Below are 20,665 nucleotides of genomic sequence, written 5' to 3' on the forward strand. Positions count from 1 at the left end.
CATTACAGGATTCTGCATTAGGTTCATTTGTTTTAAATGATTCACTGACATTCCAGAAGGTTTTTCTTGTTCAAACAGAATTATCTGCGAATCCCGTGGTACAAAGCCTGGGTGAAGGCAAGTGAGCAAATATAATTGCTTCATAAGTCAAATACTGTTACTAGTGAGGGGCCCTAAACTTAAAGGATAAGTAAACCTTTAAAATAAGTGAATGTAAATCTGATGAGGGTGCTATTCTAAGTAGGGATGCGCCAAATCCACTATTTTGGATTCGGCCGAACCCCCGAATCCTTCGCTAAAGATTCAGCCGAATACCGAACCAAATCCTAATTTGCATATGCAAATTAGGCGTGGGAAGGGGAAAACATTTTTAACTTCCTTGTTTTGTGACAAAAAGTCACACACTTTCCCTCCCCGTCCCTAATTTACATATGCAAATTAGGATTCAGGTCGGCCAGGCAGAAGGATTCGGCCGAATCCGAATCCTGTTGAAAAAGGCCGAATCCTGGCCGAGTCCCGAACTGAATCCTGGATTCGGAGCATCCCGAATTCTAAGCACTTTTGTAATTTACATTCATTATTTATTTATTTTTTTATTCCAAGATATTAAGGGATACGTGTACTGTTAATATGAATGAATTATGTTACAACAGCGCCACCTGCTGGTCAGTTTCCCACCGTTCTGACCACCAATTAGTCAAGGAAGTTGTCAGGAGAAAGAAAAAGGCTGCTCTGATGTTCTTTTGCTTAGGAAAAAAATTAGAAACCTTTCTCATATATTTCATAAGCAGAAGAACATCAAAGCAGCCTCTTTCTACTGACAACTTCCTTGACTACTTGGTCAGACTGGTGGGAAAATGACCAGCAGGTGGCGGTATTGTAACTAAACCCATTCATATTTACAGTACATGTATCCCTTAATATCTTGGAATAAAAAATAAATAAATAATGAATGTACATGACAAAAGTGCTTAGAATACCACCCTCATCAAATTTACATTCACTTATTTTTAAGGTTTAATTATCCTTTAATGGTCGTCAGATATTTCTAGATGCCAATCTGACTATGCTCATTAGGACATTTTCTCAAAAAGACTGGTATGGGTGAACAGTGCTGCTTTGGGAAGTGAGGTTGAGTTTGGGAGAGGGAATGGGGCCCTTTGCAGGTCTTCTACACTGCCTAAGTAGGTTTAGGACAGCCTATGACTAAGTGTTCTTGGACCACAAAATGTGTAAGACATTAAGGATGTTGTATCAATAAAGGATTTTGCTTTTAATATACCATTTGGTGACCCAATGTATTTTTTCTCAGTCTCTGTCCCACCTTTTGTATCTACTGTAAATATGGATTTCCACTCCCCTCGCTGAGGGTCGGTTGCAACTGGACCAATTTTACATTGATGAGTTATTGTTTCAACACTGTGTAGCTGTGATAAACATATAATAGATATGGATTAGGTTTAGGTCTCCTTTAAAAACTCATAGTGGTTTTTAAATGAAAACTTAAGCTTTCTGGTAGGCTAGTAATGTCAACCCAAGGCAGCCACAACCCTTTAACAGTGCAGATTTGCACTGCATACCCGCAGCGGAACTAAGGTAGAGTCCTGCAGCGGCAAAAACCGGCGGGATGCGGGTAGAAGTTCTGGGTCGGTAGACACGGGTTGGTGGTTTTGCAGGTTTGCGGGTCAGGCCGTGATTTTTACTTCTTTTTTCTGATCACATCTCCTTCCAATGAAGTCACTTCCTGTTTACACTTCCTGTTTTACTCCTTTTTTTTCTGATTATGCCTACTTCCGATGATGTCACTTCTGGTTTACAATTACAGCTTTTCCTGATTCTTGATGGTCAGCAGGTCGCGGATAAGGTACTTGCAGGCCAGGTAGCGGGTCCAAGCGGGTAAGAATTCGGGTTGCTGCTCCGATTGCAGGTTGCGGGTCGGGTACGGGATCCAAAAAATGGACCCGCACAGGACTCTAAACTAAGGTACCAGCCTAAGACTGGTGCAGTAAGTTCAATATATAGTATAACATACCAACATTTCCAGTTATGTTTGTTTTTGAGTTTATTTCTAGTTTAACCCTTTGCCTGCCAAGCACGTACGGAGAGCTCTCTCTCTGCTTCGGCGGCTTTTGCCGCCTCCGCAGAGAGTGGGGAGAGCAGACAGCCCCCTAGGCAACGAGGCTGGGGGGCTGTCAAGTCGGATCTGCGACTCGATTGTCGCAGATCCGACTTCAAAGTAGCAGACGCATCGCATGGAGCGTCTGCTACTCAACTCACCTTCTTCCTGCCTGCAGAGCCGCCCACGCACTTCCTGCTGCGCAGCAACTCTGCAGACACGCTGACAGGACTCCTCCAAAGAAGACAGCGATTCTCCTGCTCCAAAAACGGTAAGTGCACGTTTTTTTACACACTTACCTGCACCTACACATACTTACAGTACATTTATACATTTTAGTAAAGATTGGAATTTTTTTTAATTTTTTTTTTTTAATTTTAGCACACTTGGTCCCTTTTGTACAGTTATTTACACTTATTTACATGTATTTGCACACTCAGATAACTTTTATTAGTGCACAAATATGTATACACAAACAGGTTTTTTTTTTTTTTTTTTTACGAATTCATTATACTGTTATCTTTTGTTTTTTTTGCCTAAAAACGTTTTATTTTGGCAGCGTGACTATTGGATAATCGATTTCGGCCACTAATTACGCTGTCAGAACAATTATTTTGTTATTTCATTGATTTACGCTATTTTTGTGGTTTTATTGCAATTTTATCCCTGCATTATTGTTCCTTATGTATCTTTAGTATAGTTTTGCTGTTTGGTGCTTTGGTATAGAAAGATAGATTTTACTTAGTTTGATCCGCCAAAATATGTGCTTTCCAAAAATATATGGGTTTCTGGGGGTCTTTTTACAGTTTGGGGGTCTTACGGCACATAACGTACAGTTAGGGTTCTCTTTTCTGCAGCTTAGTTGGCTAGCGTGAAAATTCATAGGCACGATTTTCATTTGGGGTCCATACACAACACATACTTTGGTAAATCTATACATATTGGGCATCAAACTATTTATTAGACCTCTGACGTCCATATTTAGAGAGATTTTTCTTTGTACGTAAAACATTGTGTGTGATAAATGCGGCAAACTGCAACATTTTTAGGCGATTTTCAGAAATGTTGTAAAAACCTATATGTTTAGAAAAGCTTTGCAGTTTGATAGTTTCGTGTAGAAAGACGTCGTTATCTTTGTTGGAATCGGCAGAATGTGTACTTTCCAAAAATATATGGTTTTGGGGGGTCATTGCTGTTAGGAGGGTCTTGAGGCACATAATATGAAGTCAAGGGTCTATGTTCACAGAAGGCGAATTGGCAGCGGAGAAAACTCATATTCACTATTTTTATTTGGGGTCCGCACATGCCAGCTGCCTTGGTATATCTATGCATATTGGGCATCAAACTGTTCAGTAGACCCTTGGCATCAATATTTATGGTGTTTTACAATTGTATGTAAGAAATTGGGTGAGATAAATGCGGCCAATTGCAATATTTTTAGGCGATTTTCAGAAATGTAAAAACAGTTGCTTTTATCGCCAAATTTAGGAAAGGCTTGCGACTTGGTACTTTGGAGTGCAAAGACATGCATACCCAATTTGGATTCGCAGGAATGTGTACTTTCCAAAAATATATGGTTTTATGGGGTGAACGCACTTTTTTCTACCTTTGCCCCCCCCCCAAAACAATGTAAATGTGTTGATTTTGCAGTACCTGAAATGACAGACCATTTGGGGGTCTTTGTTTTGGGGCCCTATATGCCACGTGCTTGGGTACACCTATACATATTGGGCATCAAACTGTTCAGAGGACCCCAGGCTTTCATATTTGGGGTGATTTCTCTTGATACCTAAAAGTATGTGGGAAATACGATGCTGCAGGTTGGAAAATTTGAGGTGATTTTTGGAAATGTCACCAAAATCATCAAATTTAGAAATGGTTTGCGGCTTGGTACTTTGGAGTACAAATACATCCATACCCGATTTGGATTCGCAGGAATGTGTGCTTTCCGAAAATATATGGTTTTATGGGGTGAACTTACTTTTTTCTACCTTTGCCCCCCTCCCAAAACGATGTAAATGTGTTGATTTTGCAGTACCTGAAATGACAGACCATATGGGAGTAATCGTTTTGGGGCCCCTATATGCCACGTGCTTGGGTACACCTATACATATTGGGCATCAAACTGTTCAGAGGACCCTAAGCTTTCATATTTTGGGTGATTTCTCTTGATACCTAAAAGTATGTGGGACATACAAAGCTGTAGGGTGAAAATTTTGAGGTGACTTTTGGAAATGTCACCAAAATCACCAAATTTAGGAATCGTTTGCGGCTTGATACTTTGGTGTACAAAGACATGCATACCCAATTTGGATTCGCAGGAATGTGTACTTTCCGAAAATATATGGTTTTATGGGGTGACCGCACTTTTTTTTATACCTTTGCCCCCCCAAAAAACAATGTAAATGTGTTTATTTTGCAGTATCTGAAATGACAGACCATATGGGGGTCTTCCTTTTGGGGCCCCTATATGCCACGTGCTTGGGTACACCTATACATATTGGGCCTCAAACTGTTCAGAGGACCCTAGGCTTTCATATTTGGGGTGATTTCTCTTGATACCTAAAAGTATGTGGGAAATACGATGCTGCAGGTTGGAAAATTTGAGGTGATTTTTGGAAATATCACCAAAATCACCAAATTTAGGAATGGTTTGCGGCTTGGTACTTTGGAGTACAAAGACATGCATACCCAATTTGGATTTGTGGGAATGTGTACTTTCCAAAAATATATGGTTTTCTGGGGTGAACCTACTTTTTTCTACCTTTCCCCCCCCCCAAAACGATGTGAATGTGTTGATTATGCAGTACCTGAAATGACAGACCATATGGGGGTCTTCCTTTTGGGGCCCCTATATGCCACGTGCTTGGGTACACCTATACATATTGGGCATCAAAATGTTCAGAGGACCCTAGGCTTTCATATTTGGGGTGATTTCTCTTGATACCTAAAAGTATGTGGTAATACGATGCTGCAGGTTGGAAAATTTTAGGTGATTTTTGGAAATGTCACCAAAATTGCCAAATTTAGGAACGTTTTGCAGCTTGGTGCTTTGGAGTAGAAAGACATGCATACCCAATTTAGATTCGTGGGAATGTGTACTTTCCGAAAATATATGGTTTTCTGGGGTGAACGCACTTTTTTCTACCTTTGCCGTCCCCAAAACAATGTAAATGTGTTGATTTCGCAGCACCTGAAATGACAGACTATATGGGGTCTTCATTTTGGGGCCCCTATATGCCACGTGCTTAGGTATATCTATACATATTGGGCATCAAACTGTTCAGAGGACCTCAGGCTTTCATATTTAGGGTGATTTATCTTGATACTCAATAGTATGTGGGACATACGATGCGGCAGGGTGGACATTTTGAGGTGATTTTTGAAAATGTCCCTAAAATTGTCAAACTTAGGAACATTTTGCAGCTTGGTGCTTTGGAGCAGAAAGACATGCATACCCAATTTGGATTTGGGGGAATGTGTACTTTCCAAAAATATATGGTTTTCTGGGGTGAACTTACTGTTTTCTACCTTTACCCCCCCTAAAACGATGTAAATGTGTTGATTTTGCAGTACCTGAAATGACAGACCATATGGGGTTCTTCTTTTTGGGGCCCCTATATGCCACGTGCTTGGGTACACCTATACATATTGTGTATCAAACTGTTCACAGGACCCTAGGCTTTCATATTTGGGGTGATTTCTCTTGATACCTAAAGGTATGTGGGAAATACGATGCTGCAGGGTGGAAAATTTGAGGTGATTTTTGGAAATGTCATCAAAATTGCCAAATTTAGGAACGTTTAGCAGCTTGGTGCTTTGGAGTACAAAGACATGCATACCCAATTTGGATTCGGGGGAATGTGTACTTTCCGAAAATATATGGTTTTCTGGGGTGAACTTACTTTTTTCTACCTTTGCCCCCCCCCAAAAACTATGTAAATGTGTTGATTTTGCAGTACCTCAAATGACAGACCATATGGGGGTCTTCCTTTTGGGGCCCCTATATGCCACGTGCTTGGGTACACCTATACATATTGGGCCTCAAACTGTTCACAGGACCCTAGGCTTTCATATTTGGGGTGATTTCTCTTGATACCTAAAAGTATGTGGGAAATACGATGCTGCAGGGTGGAAAATTTGAGGTGATTTTTGGAAATGTCATCAAAATTGCCAAATTTAGGAACGTTTTGCAGCTTGGTGCTTTGGAGTACAAAGACATGCATACCCAATTTGGATTCGGGGGAATGTGTACTTTCCGAAAATATATGGTTTTCTGGGGTGAACTTACTTTTTTCTACCTTTGCCCCCCCAAAAACTATGTAAATGTGTTGATTTTGCAGTACCTCAAATGACAGACCATATGGGGGTCTTCCTTTTGGGGCCCCTATATGCCACGTGCTTGGGTACACCTATACATATTGTGTATCAAACTGTTCACAGGACCCTAGGCTTTCATATTTGGGGTGATTTCTCTTGATACCTAAAAGTATGTGGGAAATACGATGCTGCAGGGTGGAAAGTTTGAGGTGATTTTTGAAAATGTCACCAAAATTGCAGAATTTAGGAACATTTTGCAGCTTGGTGCTTTGGAGTAGAAAGACATGCATACCCAATTTGGATTCGGGGGAATGTGTACTTTCCGAAAATATATGGTTTTCTGTGATGAACGCACTTTTTTCTCCCTTTGCCGCCCCCAAAACAATGTAAATGTGTTGATTTTGCAGCACCTGAAATGACAGACCATATGGGGGGGGTCTTCCTTTTGGGGCCCCTATATGCCTCATGCTTGGGTACACCTATACATATTGGGCATAAAACTGTTCAGAGGACCCTAGGCTTTCATATTTGGGGTGATTTCTCTTGATACCTAAAAGTATGTGGGAAATACGATGCTGCAGGGTGGAAAATTTAAGGTGATTTTTGGAAATGTCACCAAAATTGCCAAATTTAGGAATGTTTTGCAGCTTGGTGCTTTGGAGTACAAAGACATGCATACCCAATTTCGATTCATGGGAATGTTTACTTTCCGAAAACATATGGTTTTCTGGGGTGAACTTACTTTTTTCTACCTTTGCCCCCCCAAAAACGATGTAAATGTGTTGATTTTTCAGTATCTGAAATGACAGACCAAATGGGGGGTCTTCATTTTGGGGCCCCTATAGGCCACGTGCTTGGGTACACCTATACATATTGGGCATCAAACTGTTCAGAGGACCCCAGGCTTTTATATTTGGGGTGATTTATTTTTATACTCAATAGTATGTGGGACATACGATGCTGCATGGTGGACATGTAGAGGTTATTTTTGAAAATGTCCCTAAAATTGCCAAACTTAGGAAAGTTTTGCAGCTTGGTGCTTTGGAGTAGAAAGACATGCATACCCATATTGGATTCGGGGGAATGTGTACTTTCCGAAAATATATGGTTTTCTGGGGTGAACTTACTTTTTTCTACTTTTACCCTCCCCCAAAACGATGCAAATGTGTTGATTTTGCAGTATCTGGAATTACAGAACTGATAGCTCAAATGGGGTGTCTACATTTTATGGCCCCTATATACCACATGTTTAGGTAAACTGATACATATTGGGCATCAAACTGTTCAGTGGACCACAGGCTTTCATATTTGGGGTGTTTTACATTGATACCTAATGATGTGTGGGAGATATGATGCTGTAGAGTGGAAGCTTTGAGTTAATTTTTCAAAAAATTCACCAATTTCTATAAAACATTATAACTTTAGGAAACAATTGCAACTTGGTAGTTTGGAGTACAAAGATATATTTACCCATTTTTGATTCACCAGAATCTGTTCTTTCTAATAATGGGTAGCTTTCTAGGGTAAACCTACTGTTAGCGGAATGTTTGGCCTTGAAATCAGAAGTATGCTGTTTGGGGAGCGGTGCTTTGGAAATTTGGTAGTGTACTGCTTGTAGGTTTTGATCTATACAAGTGAGAAATCTCCATAAAACTATATATATTTGGTATTGCCGCGTTCAGGAGACATAGACCTTTCCAAATCGGCTGTGTTCTCGTACATAAAATAAATGATGTTTCTGATATATGTGATTGTTCTTTGTGAAACATGATTTTTTTCATTTTATTAGACACTTAGAAGCCTATATTTTTTTACAGAAGTAGAATTACACCAAAATTCTTACATATTTTTAAAGTTCAGGTTGTCCTGAAAAAAACAATATATTGTTTTACTGGGTAAACTAAAAGACCGCCCCAGGAAAGGCCCTTAAAGTGAAAGAGTACAAAATGTCTAAAAACTGCTTGGCAATAGATGTTCGCATCTAGGACAAAACGGCTGGCAGGGAAAGGGTTAAAGGGGTTGTTTACCTTTCACATAGGCTATTTGCAGCTTGTTTTTTATTTTTTATCATTTGTGTTTTTTGAGTTATTTAGCTTTTTACACAGCAGCTCCCTAGTTTGCAATTTCACCAATCTGGTTGCTAGGGTGCAAATTACCCTAGCAATCATACATTGATTTGAATAAGATACTGGAATATGAATAGGAGAGGGCATACATAGAAAGATGAGTCATAAAAATCAGCAATAACAATCCATTTGTAGCCTTACAAAACATTTGTTTTTAGATGGGGTCAGTGACAGCAAATAATTCAAAAACTATAAAAAAAAATAAAGGTAAACCACCCCTTTAAAGTTACTTGTACATGTAATTATTATAAAAGCAGTATCATCGGGCTGTCTACATCTGGTCCTGATGAATGAAAACAATGTATAAGTATGGGATCCGTTATCCAGAAACCCATTATACAGAAAGCTCCAAATTACAGAAAGGGTGTCTCATAGACTCCCATAGACTCCATTTTATCCAACGAATTAAAATTTAAAATTTTTTTAAAAAAAATAGTTGCCTTTTTCTCTGTTCTGTAATAATAAAACAGTACTTTGTACATGATCCCAACTAACATACAATTAAACCTTACTGGAAGCAGAACCAGTCTGTTAGAGTTATTTCATTTTATTCTAGTAGACTTAAGATATGAAGATCCAAATTACAGAAAGATCCGTTATCCAGAAAGACCCAGGTCCCGAGCATTCTGGATAACAGGTTCCATACCTGTACCTGTAGTAGAATCCAGCCAATTGACGTGGTGAAAAACGGACTTCTGTAACTGTTTCTGAACCAGATCACTATGTAGAATATATTTTCCTTCCGCTCACATAAATCACAAGAACTAAGTGGGGGAAACATTTTGGATTTACATTGGCATTTCCCAGCATCCTCTACCTCTGCAGAATGAATTTCTTTGAAAAGTAATTTATTTCCTCTCCAAATTTAAACAATTCTGTGGACTTCTTTAACCCCCTCACTGCTTTAGTGCACTGTATTTTGCAGACCCAGAAAGCATATCCCATGCCTTTATACCAAGCTGTTTCTTTTTAAGAGCTGCTCTGCATCACTCTAGAGACGGGGTCACAGACTGGGGCATTTCCCGTCTGAGGAGGTGCTGCCTGTGGTTCAGCAGACATAAGTGCTCTGGCCAAAATGTGACTGAATTCAGAAGAGGGTCATTATGATCAAGACATATGGGGGATCACATTCTTCCTTTCTTGTTTGATTTAATCACTGGGGATTAGAACTGTATATACACTGATAAATGAAGGATGAGTTCCGGCTGAGAGCAGTGCTCCTACAGTAAGGGAAGAAGGATTAGAAAGCAGTTTATATGGACAGGACTGAGAGGCCTGAGTTTGATTCCAGCATCAGTCTGCTGTGTCTTTAGTTAAAGGGATACTGTCATGGGAAAAAAAAAATTTTTTCAAAACACATCAGTTAATAGTGCTGCTCCAGTAGAATTTCGCACTGAAATCCACTTCTCAAAAGAGCAAACAGATTTTTTTTGTATTTACTTTTGAAATCTGACATGGGGCTAGACATATTGTCAGTTTCCCAGCTGCCCCCAGTTATGTGACTTGTGCTCTGATAAACTTTAGTCGCTCTTTACTGCTGTACTGCAAGTTGAAGTGGTATCACCCCCCACAGAACAATGGGAAGGTAACCAGATAGCAGCTCCCTAACACAAGATACCAGCTGCTTGGTAGATCTAAGAACACTCAATAGTAAATAGAACACTCAATAGTAAAATCCAGGTCCCACTGAGACATATTCAGGGGCACATTTACTAAGGGTCGAATATCGAGGGTTAATTAACCCTCAATATTCGACCATCGAAGTAAAATCCTTCGACTTTGAATATCGAAGTGGAAGGATTTACCGCAAATACCGCAAAAACGATCGAAGGAAAAATCATTCGATCTAACAATTAAATCCTTCGAATCGAACGTTTAAATCCTTCGAATCGAACGATTCGAAGGATTTAAATCCATCGAACGAAAGATTTTCCTTCGATCAAAAAAAGCTTAGAAAAAAATGTACCACAAATAATAATGTAATCTGTTCAGGTCTGACTATGTCTAGGTAAGCAAATAAAGATGGCTCATTTTACATATAATCTACTGCTATGCAAAAGCAAATAGAGTAGTCTTTAATGATTTCCAAGGAAGCGGTTGGCACAGGAATACAACCAACATCTCCCTGAGCCCAGTAATTAAACTTGCAGTTCACCTTTCAATTAACTTTTAGTATGATGTAGATAATTATATTCTGAGAGAAACTGCAATTGGCCATCATTTTTTATTTTTTTTTGTAGCTTTTTAACATTTTGTTCAGCAGCTGTTCACGTTGGAGTCCAAATTACCAAATAAATAGATTTAGCAAATATATTGAAGAGGCCTGAATACAAAGAAGACAAGCAATAAAAAGTAACACAAACAATAATATTTTTAGCTTCACAGAGAAATAGTTTTTTTGGCTGCTGGGGTTAGTGACCCATTCCAGTGAAAGCTGAAAAGAGGCAGAATAGGAAGGCCACTTTTAAATAACGGTATCAAATAAAATATGGAGAACAATTAAGGCGTGACTAACATTGGGCCATTCTATAAAATACTAGAAGTAAACTTAACTGTCTCTTTAAAGAAGAAGGAAAGCTACAGAGACTAGGTTATTGCCAATAGATTAGTCACAATAGCTATAACACTGTATGTGAATAAACAGCTCTAGACACTGGGGGTCATTTATAAAGAATGAGCAAATTTGCACTTGGGCCGTAACCCATCACAAACCAATCAGATAAGAGTATTCAGTGTTGCAGCAGACAAAAGCTATTCACTGATTGGTTGCTATGGGTTACTGCCCAGGTGCAAATTTGCTCTGTGTTTATAAATGAGCCCCACTGTCTCTGTTTGTTTAGGATAGCAAATGTCATATTAGCTTGGTGTGACATCACTTCCTGAGTCTCTCCGTGCTCACTCATAGTTCTAAACTCAGATTACAACAGGAAGGGGAGGAGGGAGGGGGGAGCAAACTGAGCATGCTCAAGCCCTGCCATTGTGCTGAAAACAGGAAGTCTGATACAGAAGCCCATGAGTACACAATAGAAGGAAAGAAACTTTCTGATAAAGCTTACTTAATTTTAGCCTTTCCTTCTCCTTTAAACCAATAAAACTACTATTGCACCAAGAGCTTACGCAGTCTGTAAATCACATAGACCACAAACACTGATGACAATCCTGATGTACATTTATTATTTATAAATTATTTATTTATTATGGCAACCCTATAATTTTTAAGCCTGCGGCTATTTAATTTATTTTACTTGTATCTCGCAGTAATTTGGAGGTAAACTCTTATACTCTGTAGGTTACTTAAAGTATGCACATGTTTCCTGAACTAATAAGATTGATTGATCGCTCCCTTTCCATATGGTCAAGTGATTATCTGAATATTAAAGGCATATTTTACATTCATTGTCCTCATCTCTATCTGTTCTGCTAATGCTTAGGCCAGCCTCACTTGTAGGTTACTTTCAATACAGCATACCTCCCAACATTTTGAAAATAAAAAGAGGGACAAATATTATGTGCAGAGTGTGGCGACATTTTTCGACCACACCCGCTTTTGTGGTCAAAAACTGCCAAAAGCCCATTAAGTTTTAGAAACGTATCTTTTTCTGGCTGTTCAGTGCAGGAGATCAAAGAGAAAGTTGGGACATTTCAGTAACAGTCCAGGACTGCGGGATGAGTGTCAAAATATGGACTGTTCTGCGAAAAACTGGATAGTTGCGAGGTATGATATAGTGATACTTATAAAAGCATAGAAGTGATGAGTGGCATTTATGAACGGATCACATCTTCAGTAGTAACTAAATGTCTGTACCACCTTTGTGCCTCTATATTATACACATATATATATAAAGAGAGAGAGAGTAGAAACAAGCATAAAAGGCCATTTTAAGCCCTGTGCATTATTACTCATATTTAAAGGGGTGGTTTACCTTAACTTTAATATATATAAATACTATATTATAGTATGGCTAATTCAAAGAAGCTTTTCCATTGGTCTTCATTTTTTCTTTTATATCATTTTTAAATTATTTGCCTTCTTCTGACTCCCCCTTTAAAAGGGGTCGCTGAGCTCAACTATAAAACAAATGTTATTTAAGGCTTCAATTGTATTGTTATTGCTACTTTTTATAACTCATCTTTCTGTTCGGACATTTTCCTATTCACATTTCAGTCTCTTACTGAAATCAATGCATGGTTGCTAGAGGAATTTGGACCCTAGTTACCAGATTGCAGAAACTGCAAAATGGAAAGCTTCAGTAGAAAAAGCTAAATAACGCAAAAGCCGCAATAATAAAAAATAAAACAAAATTGCAAATTGTTTCAGTATATCACTCTACATAATACTAGCATACTACATCATATTGCATATAAAGTTCGCACAAACTATAAAGTATGCCAAAGCAGACAGAAATGACCAGTGTGACTGGGGTAGTCCATGTGGCCAGTTTAAGCCTGAGGCTAAATTGGAGAGCTTTACTTTGCTTCATTAAAGAAAAGCAGACATTTCTAAGTGATAACAGTATCCCTTGGTCTCCAGGGTCAGTGACACGCACACTAATGACAAAAAGGCCTAGTTACCTTCAAGCATAACATTTCCATTCATCTCCCAGTTTGTAATACAAAGCACAGCCTAGTCGCTAAGGTCATTGATCCTAGCAACCAGGCAGCAGTTTAAATGTCAAAGAACTGAATAATTTAACACAATGGTAACTGTTTTTAATTACTGTTAAACTTCCTAAAAAGAGATTTATAAACCCAAAAAATAAAATTCTGCCTAATGAAAGAAAGCTTTCCAATATACATTCACTACACATTTTCAGCGGTTATAAACGTATTTGTAATTGTAGATGTCACCGATATTGAAATAAGTCTGTGTGTGTCACTTTCTATTACTACTGAAGCAGAAGCCAGATGGTTAAAAAAAACCCGGGAAGAAGCATGCAGGGCTGACTTCTGCTACATTGGTTCAAGAGCCAAAAGGAGAAGTGCAGAAAGGGAATTACAATATAAAAAAAACTTAAAACCACTGAAATTCTGTAATGAATGTTTATTGGAGAGTTGACACTTTCTTTGATTGGGCAAAATATTTATTTTTGGGTTTACGTCCCCTTAAAGTGGACCTGTCACCCAGACACAAAACTCTGTATAATAAAAGTCCTTTTCAAATTAAACATGAAATCCAATTTCTATTTTTTATTAAAGCATTCATAGCTGTTGTAAACACATTTAAAAATCTCAGCTGTCAATCAGATATTGTCTGCCCCTCCTCTATGCCTTCGGCATAGAGGCGGGGCAGACAATTACTTTCACTTTCCATTCAGCACTTCCAAGAAATCTCTGCTCTCCCCACATTCCCCTTGTTGTCTTAACCATTTAATTGTGTAGCCAGGGCATGGGGATGGACATCGGGTCCCCCATTCTGGTGCACAAACAAGATTCTGAGATGATACAAGACTTGTCTTAATAACAGTGTCCACAATATGGCTCCTGCCTGCTTCCTATAATTAGGAATTCCCAGACTGAAAGAAACAAGATTAAATAATTTATATAGTGTAATTAAAGTTACTTTTGTTTGACTAATGTGATAAAATAGGATTTTAATAACATTTTTTGGGTGATGGGTCCCCTTTAAACACATGGGTTTATATATAAGTACTTCGGAATTGCAGCCTGATACTTTGCCTCAGAGTTCTGTATCGCAGGTAAAAAGCCGTACAGAGATATGGAAAAAGAATCAGTAAAACATGCAGTTGAACAGACTCGCAGGGAATTTTTCCCAAGAGCTCATTGAACTTTGACATATTTTTTATTGTTCAGAAAATTGGCAGCGGCATTCAGTACATTGTTATTCAATAGAATCTGATATTTTTTCTGAGGTTTCTTTTTCTGGGGGCTGGAAATACGCCTAACCGAGCCATAATAAAAAAAGAAACTTGCCACGTTACACTAGTGTAGAAGCAAGAGTAGTGCCTGGCCATGCAAAGAGAAGTAGCAAAATATGTAAAATTGCATGTTTTTGAAAATCTATTTAAAGCAGAAGTGGTGAGACCTTTGAAATGGGTCCCATTTACTTAGTAGGACTGTCTAGTTTATTGTTTAACAGTTGTTAATGAACTACAGTTCCCAGAAGGCTCCAACATCCTTCTGAGGAGCTCAACACTGAGTAACACTGATCCGACTGGTATAAGGGGTGGTTCATCTATAATTTCATTTTTAATACAGGTATAGGACCCATTATCTGGAAACCCCGTTATCCAGAAAGCTCCGAATTACGGAAAGGCTGTCTGCCATAGACTCCATTTTATCCAAATAATCCACATTTTTATAAACTATTTTATTTTTCTCTGTAATAATAAAACAGTACATTGTACTTGATCCAAATTAAGATATAATTAATCCTTATTGGAAGCAAATCCTGCCTGTTGGGGTTGTTTAATGTTAACATAATTTCCAAGTAAACTTAAGGTATGAACATCCAAATTACTAGTATCCAGAAAACCAAGCATGCTGGATAACAGGTCCCATACCTGTATGTTATTGAATGGTCACTGAATTTGTTCGCCTAGTTCTGCTGAAAAAATGTCGCCCATAGACTTGTATAGTGTTGTGTGCCAAAAAAAAAGACGTGTGTCAAAAAAATTTCGCTGCGCAACAAATTTTTTTGCCGTTCATAGACTTTAATAGGCGTTGGCGGCATTTCGTCTGCGGCAAATTTTTAGCGAACCAAAATGGGTCAAATTCGCCCATCCCTAGTCACTGACTCCCATCTAAGAAACAAATGCTCTGTAAGGATAGAAATGTATTGTTATTGCTACTTGTTATTACTCATCTTTCCATTTACATCCTCTCCTATTCCTATTCCAGTCTCTTATTCAGATCAATGCAATGGGAAACTGGAGAGCTGCTGAATAAAAAGCTAAATAACTCAAAAACCACCAATAAAAAATGAAAACCAATTGCTAATTATCTTAAAATATTACTCTCTACATCATACTAAAAGTTAATTTAAAGGTGAAAAAAAATCCTTTAACTGTCTTCATCTTGCCCTACTGCTGCCATTTTGTCCTGTTGCCAGACTAGAGCGTGTAGGCAATACCACCTTATTATTGTGCACTATACAGAAAATATGGTGCAGCCCATTTGTACTTCAATAAAGACCTCATTGATAAAACCTCAAACATACATGTATGAGTGAGGAACTAAGTATAACCTTGTAATATCCTTGCTGCAGGTCCTGCCCCTCAGTTGACAGCCATTTTGGACTTACAGACAGCATGGGACTTCCCTCGTTTTGCTAACTTTTCTGGAAAAAAAATACCAGTGTTCTTTTCTCATTTTTTTTTTTTGCTGTATTACATTTGCAACAACCCCCACTTTACCTGCTAGTAACATACAGAGCAAGTGGCTGTGCTCTGATCGGAATCTCACTGACAGGAAGTGCAATGACAGGAAGTTAGAAATGGCCTCCACTCACAATCAAAGATCATATCACAGATAGAAAAGTTGCTGGCTGGCTCTTTAACATAAAACAACTGTGTCTATTAGGGTAAGGCCAAACTGGGCGTTTTGGGGAGATTTGGTCTCCTGGCGGCTAATCGTCTTGTCTTTGCAGCAACCAATCTCCCCAAATGCCGTCCCTCACTCTGCGCCAGCTAAAATGAAAAAACGCCGGCTCTAATCACACGCGGCGGTTAGTTTTTGGAAGTTGCCTCACGAGGAAACTTCGGAAAACGAATCACCGCGTGTGCTTAGCGGCGGCATTTTTTCATTGTAGCTGGCGCAGAGTGAGGGACGGCATTTGGGGAGATTGGTCGCTGCAAAGACGAGGCGATTAGTCGCCAGGCGACCAAATCTCCCCAAAACACCCAGTGCGGCCCTTAGCTCTGGCTCTGCTCTAAATGATATATTTTTGTACTGCTACTTTTAATTGAAGGGCATAAAAGGATACAATTACAATTACTGACTGGACCTGGGAGATAAAAAAACATTCTGAGGATTTCCTGAAAAACATTTTGTTCAGCCGCTTGCCTGCCACTACAGGAATCTTCAGACATGTCAGATCCCGTGTTGAAAGGGCGGCTAAATCAATGACTACAGCAGTTTTTAGTATATCATTGTAGAAACACTTGTTTACAAACAAAAGTGCTAAATTGAACCAGTGCTGTTGCCTACAGCAACAGACCGGGTCTTCCAATTTATAACTAAAAGATTGGTTGCTTTTAGTATGTGTATTGGTGTGAAAAAAAAAAATATCCAGTAACTAAAATATTTTCATTAGAAAAGAAAGCTTTTATTTAAAATTCCATGTTAAAAAGATTTACATACAGACCTCCACCGTGCGTATCATACCCTCTAGTACTTAAAGGAGAAGGAAAGTCTTCTTGCACTTGGGGGGTACCAATTGTTAGGCACCCCCAAGTGATTGTATTTACTTACGTAAAACCCCGGGCCGATGCTCCTATCAGCAGAAAACCGCGCGGTTATTCCAGCGAGCACCACAGAGCGATCCTCTTCTGGCTTCTTCTTTCTTGAAAGAACAAAATAGCCGACTTTTTAGTTCAAGTTCGGCTTTTCGCTCTACTGCGCATGCACAGCCGCACGAAGAAAGAGGAAACCGAAAAGGATTGCTCTGTGGTGCTCGCTGGAATAACCCCCGGCCCCATTGCCTTTGAATGCTATTTATAATTTTGCTGTAAAAGTATTTGCCAGTCAGGTTTAGGAACTTTAAGTAACAATTACTTACAAAAGCAGAAATATCAGTGGAAAACGATCAGGATGACCTATAGGTAACTTTAAATGTGGAGTCAAATTTTTAAATGAATTTTTTAAGTGTCAGTATCACTTTAATCATAGGCAAGTCTATTGACAGAGGGTATGAACCGCCACCACCAACATATTCCTAACCCTGCCTACCCTGTGCCACTATATCCCTCAGCTGCTGCAGGTATAAAGGGATCACACCTTTATATCTAGGGCCCTATTTACTGGTGCAAGGTTCATGAAAACAAAGGTGCAAGCACTGTTTGCAACACTAAGCAAATTTAATCAATCTTAATTTACATGGACATATATACATGTCATTTTCGTTTGCACGCTTTGTTTGTGCCTAGTGTTACATCCTCCAAACTGTAAATGAGCCTCATTATGTTTATGTTATGAACATTGTAGTTCTGCTTCATTTGTATTCTCCCTTTATCTTCATTTAATTCCATTCCAGTATACAGGTATGGGACCTGTTATCCATAATGCTCAGGACCTGGGGTTTTTTGGATAATGAATCTTTCCATAATTTGGATTTTCATTAGGGATGCACCAAATTTACTATTTGGGATTCAGCCGAACCCCCCCTATACCTTCATGAAAGATTCGCCCGAATACCGAACCGTACCCTGGACGGTATCCTGACTGGAAGGTAAAAAGTGGAAACTTTTTTACTTCCTTGTTTTGTGACAAAAATTTACGTGATTTCCCTTACCACACCCCTAATTTGCATATGCACATTAGGATTCGGTTCGGCCAGGCACAAAGATTCGGCCGAATCCAAATCCACTGGAAAAGGCTGAATCCTGCCCGAATGCCAAACCGGATCCTGGATTCGGTGCATCCCTAATTTTCATACCATAAGTCAGCATTCCCCAATCTTTTTTGGACCGGGGACCAGTGAAAAAGCAAAATTTATTGCAAAGACTGGGGGTGGGGTCGGGGGGCCCAGCGGCAAGTTTGCACGCGCCACGTCCAATTTGGGCACGCCAGCGTCCAATTTGGCACACCATGTTAATTGTGGGCTGGGCTCGGTGGCCCAGTTCAGGAGTGTCCGATGCCTGGTTCTGGGCCACGGACTGGCAGTTGGGGATACCTGCCTTAAGTCTACTAGAAAATCATGTAAACATTAAATAACCCTAATAGGCTGGTTTTACTTCCAATAAGGATTAATTATATCTACGTTTGGATCATGTACAGTGCATTGTTTTATTACAACAGAGAAAAGGGAAATCATTTTTAAAAATTTGGATTATTTGGATAAAATGGAGTCGGGGGGGGGACGGCCTTTCCATAAATGGGTTTCCGGATAATGGATCCCATACCTGTATTATAGGAGTGCTTTTATTCGGGCTGCATTTGCCAAGAATCTGGCCCAGTGGAAACACCCAAATACGTTTAAATGCCCCAGCAGTTGTTTTATATTAGTAAAGCCTGTCCTTTGAGGCCCAGCATTTGATAACGTCGCCCCCAGCCTATAACAGCATTACAGTTATGAAAACATTGCTACATCAGTTCCAAGGATATATATAATAATAGTGTTCACCCCAAATGTTAGTCTAATCGACCTTTCTTTTGGTCTTCCAGGAGTATCTAGGAGCACAAAAAGGGATTTTCTTATAATCTCTCCCTACCTGGCCTCTGGTCTCCCAGTATAGAAACCAATAAATGCGCTACAACGACACTAGATTTAAGAAGTTTTTTTTAGAGATGACACAAAAATGTCTCAGGAACTGTTTTACATTTTTATGCTCTGTAACATCTGCTGTTCTCATACTTTCTCTGTTTCCGAATAAAAAAGGGAGCTGATGAAAAACACATTTATACAGAAGAGTTGTAATTCATACACCCAGTGCTGTAATTCCATGGACAATACATGTTCTTTCCGGTGCATTAAACACTGCAGATAATTCCATTCAGTTTCTTGGCACATGGTTTTATTGTTGTAGCCACTGAGAAACTTACATATTCCTTTTTTCAGGGTGATAGGCTGCAAAAGAGCGTAATTTTTTTGGGGGGTAACCGGCTTCCCCCCTACATTTCCTTACATATGGCACATAAACTATACACTCACTATACGCTCATGTGTAGGGCAATATAACAGCTCTATTTTATTTTATTAAGGTTTCCCGGGATTGTGTAGTGTAATGTATTTGCTGCAACACATACGTCCATTTAACTTTAACTTCCCGCCGTATAGACAAAGCTAGCGCAACTTCGCTTTGCTTGGTGCAATAACGCAGCTAGCGCAACTTCGCCAGCGTTCGGCGCCCTGGAGGCAACTTCGGAATTGAGTGAATTAGCGATGTCTTGGCAAATCAACGCCTGCCGAAGTATTGCGCTGCAAGTGAAGCTGTCGCTGGCAAATTTTCGGAGGTTAATAAATTTGCCCCTTAATGTCTGTCTCTAGTAATTCAGTCTGGCAGCTCAGTAATTCAGGCGCAGACTCTGAACTGTTACAATTTTGCTACATTTAGTTGATACATTTCTCAGGAGCATCTCAGTAATATTAGCAACTATTGTATCAATTCTAACAGCCGCCTATAATGATACCCAGAGATTCTGCTCAGCAGGGAGAATGATAAGAAATGTATCAACTGAATGTATTAATTTAGAACAGTTTACAGGGTCGGCGACCCCTCTACCAGAGCTGCTTTAGAAGGTGAAAAATGACACTTTACACTACAATATTAGAAAAACAGTGACACATACAAAATAGAAAGTAATTGGAAAAAGTCGTTATTTCTGGTGATCTATCTGAAAACAACTAGTTGTTTGAAGGTGAACAACCCCTTTAAGTGCTGGAGGTTTCATTACCCATTGCTCTCAAGGGCAACTATTGCGAAAATGGAAATTTAATATCAGCCTCCTCATACTGAAATAATAAACTTTCTAAATACGATGAATCAATTATAAATTCTGTCCCGTTTCTGAAATAATCGAGTTTATCTTCACTATCAATCTCTCATCATCTGTTTCTCTTCATTCTCTCTTCATGCAGCAGTTGGGTGTCCGATATTCACTGACAGTTAGATCCAATATATCTTATAGGGGGGGGAGGGCTTCCTTTCCTAGCAGATGTATTAGAGCTCACTCAAATAACTGATTCCATTACAAATCTAACAAAATAACTGCCTTTTGCACAAATCCTGCATATAGAGAGACATGATGTCTGGTGATTTTAACAGAGTGAGCTCTAATACATCTTCTAGGCAAAATGAGCCTCCATATAAGATATACTGGATCTAACTGTCAATTAATATCTGACACCCAACTCCTGAATGAAGACAGAATGAAGAGAAACAGAGGCTGAGAGAGGAATAGTGAAGATAAACTTGATTCTTTCAGA

General features: G+C 39.2%; 1 protein-coding gene across 1 annotated transcript in view; it reads right to left on the reverse strand.

Moving 5' to 3' along the window:
- rai14.S (retinoic acid induced 14 S homeolog) overlaps window positions 1–20,665 on the reverse strand; it is a 112,235-nt gene that overhangs the window by 64,439 nt on the left and 27,131 nt on the right. The gene's annotated exons all lie outside the window — the stretch shown is intronic.

The sequence above is a fragment of the Xenopus laevis genome, chromosome 1S (assembly GCF_017654675.1).
Source record: "Xenopus laevis strain J_2021 chromosome 1S, Xenopus_laevis_v10.1, whole genome shotgun sequence".
NCBI lineage: Eukaryota > Metazoa > Chordata > Amphibia > Anura > Pipidae > Xenopus > Xenopus laevis.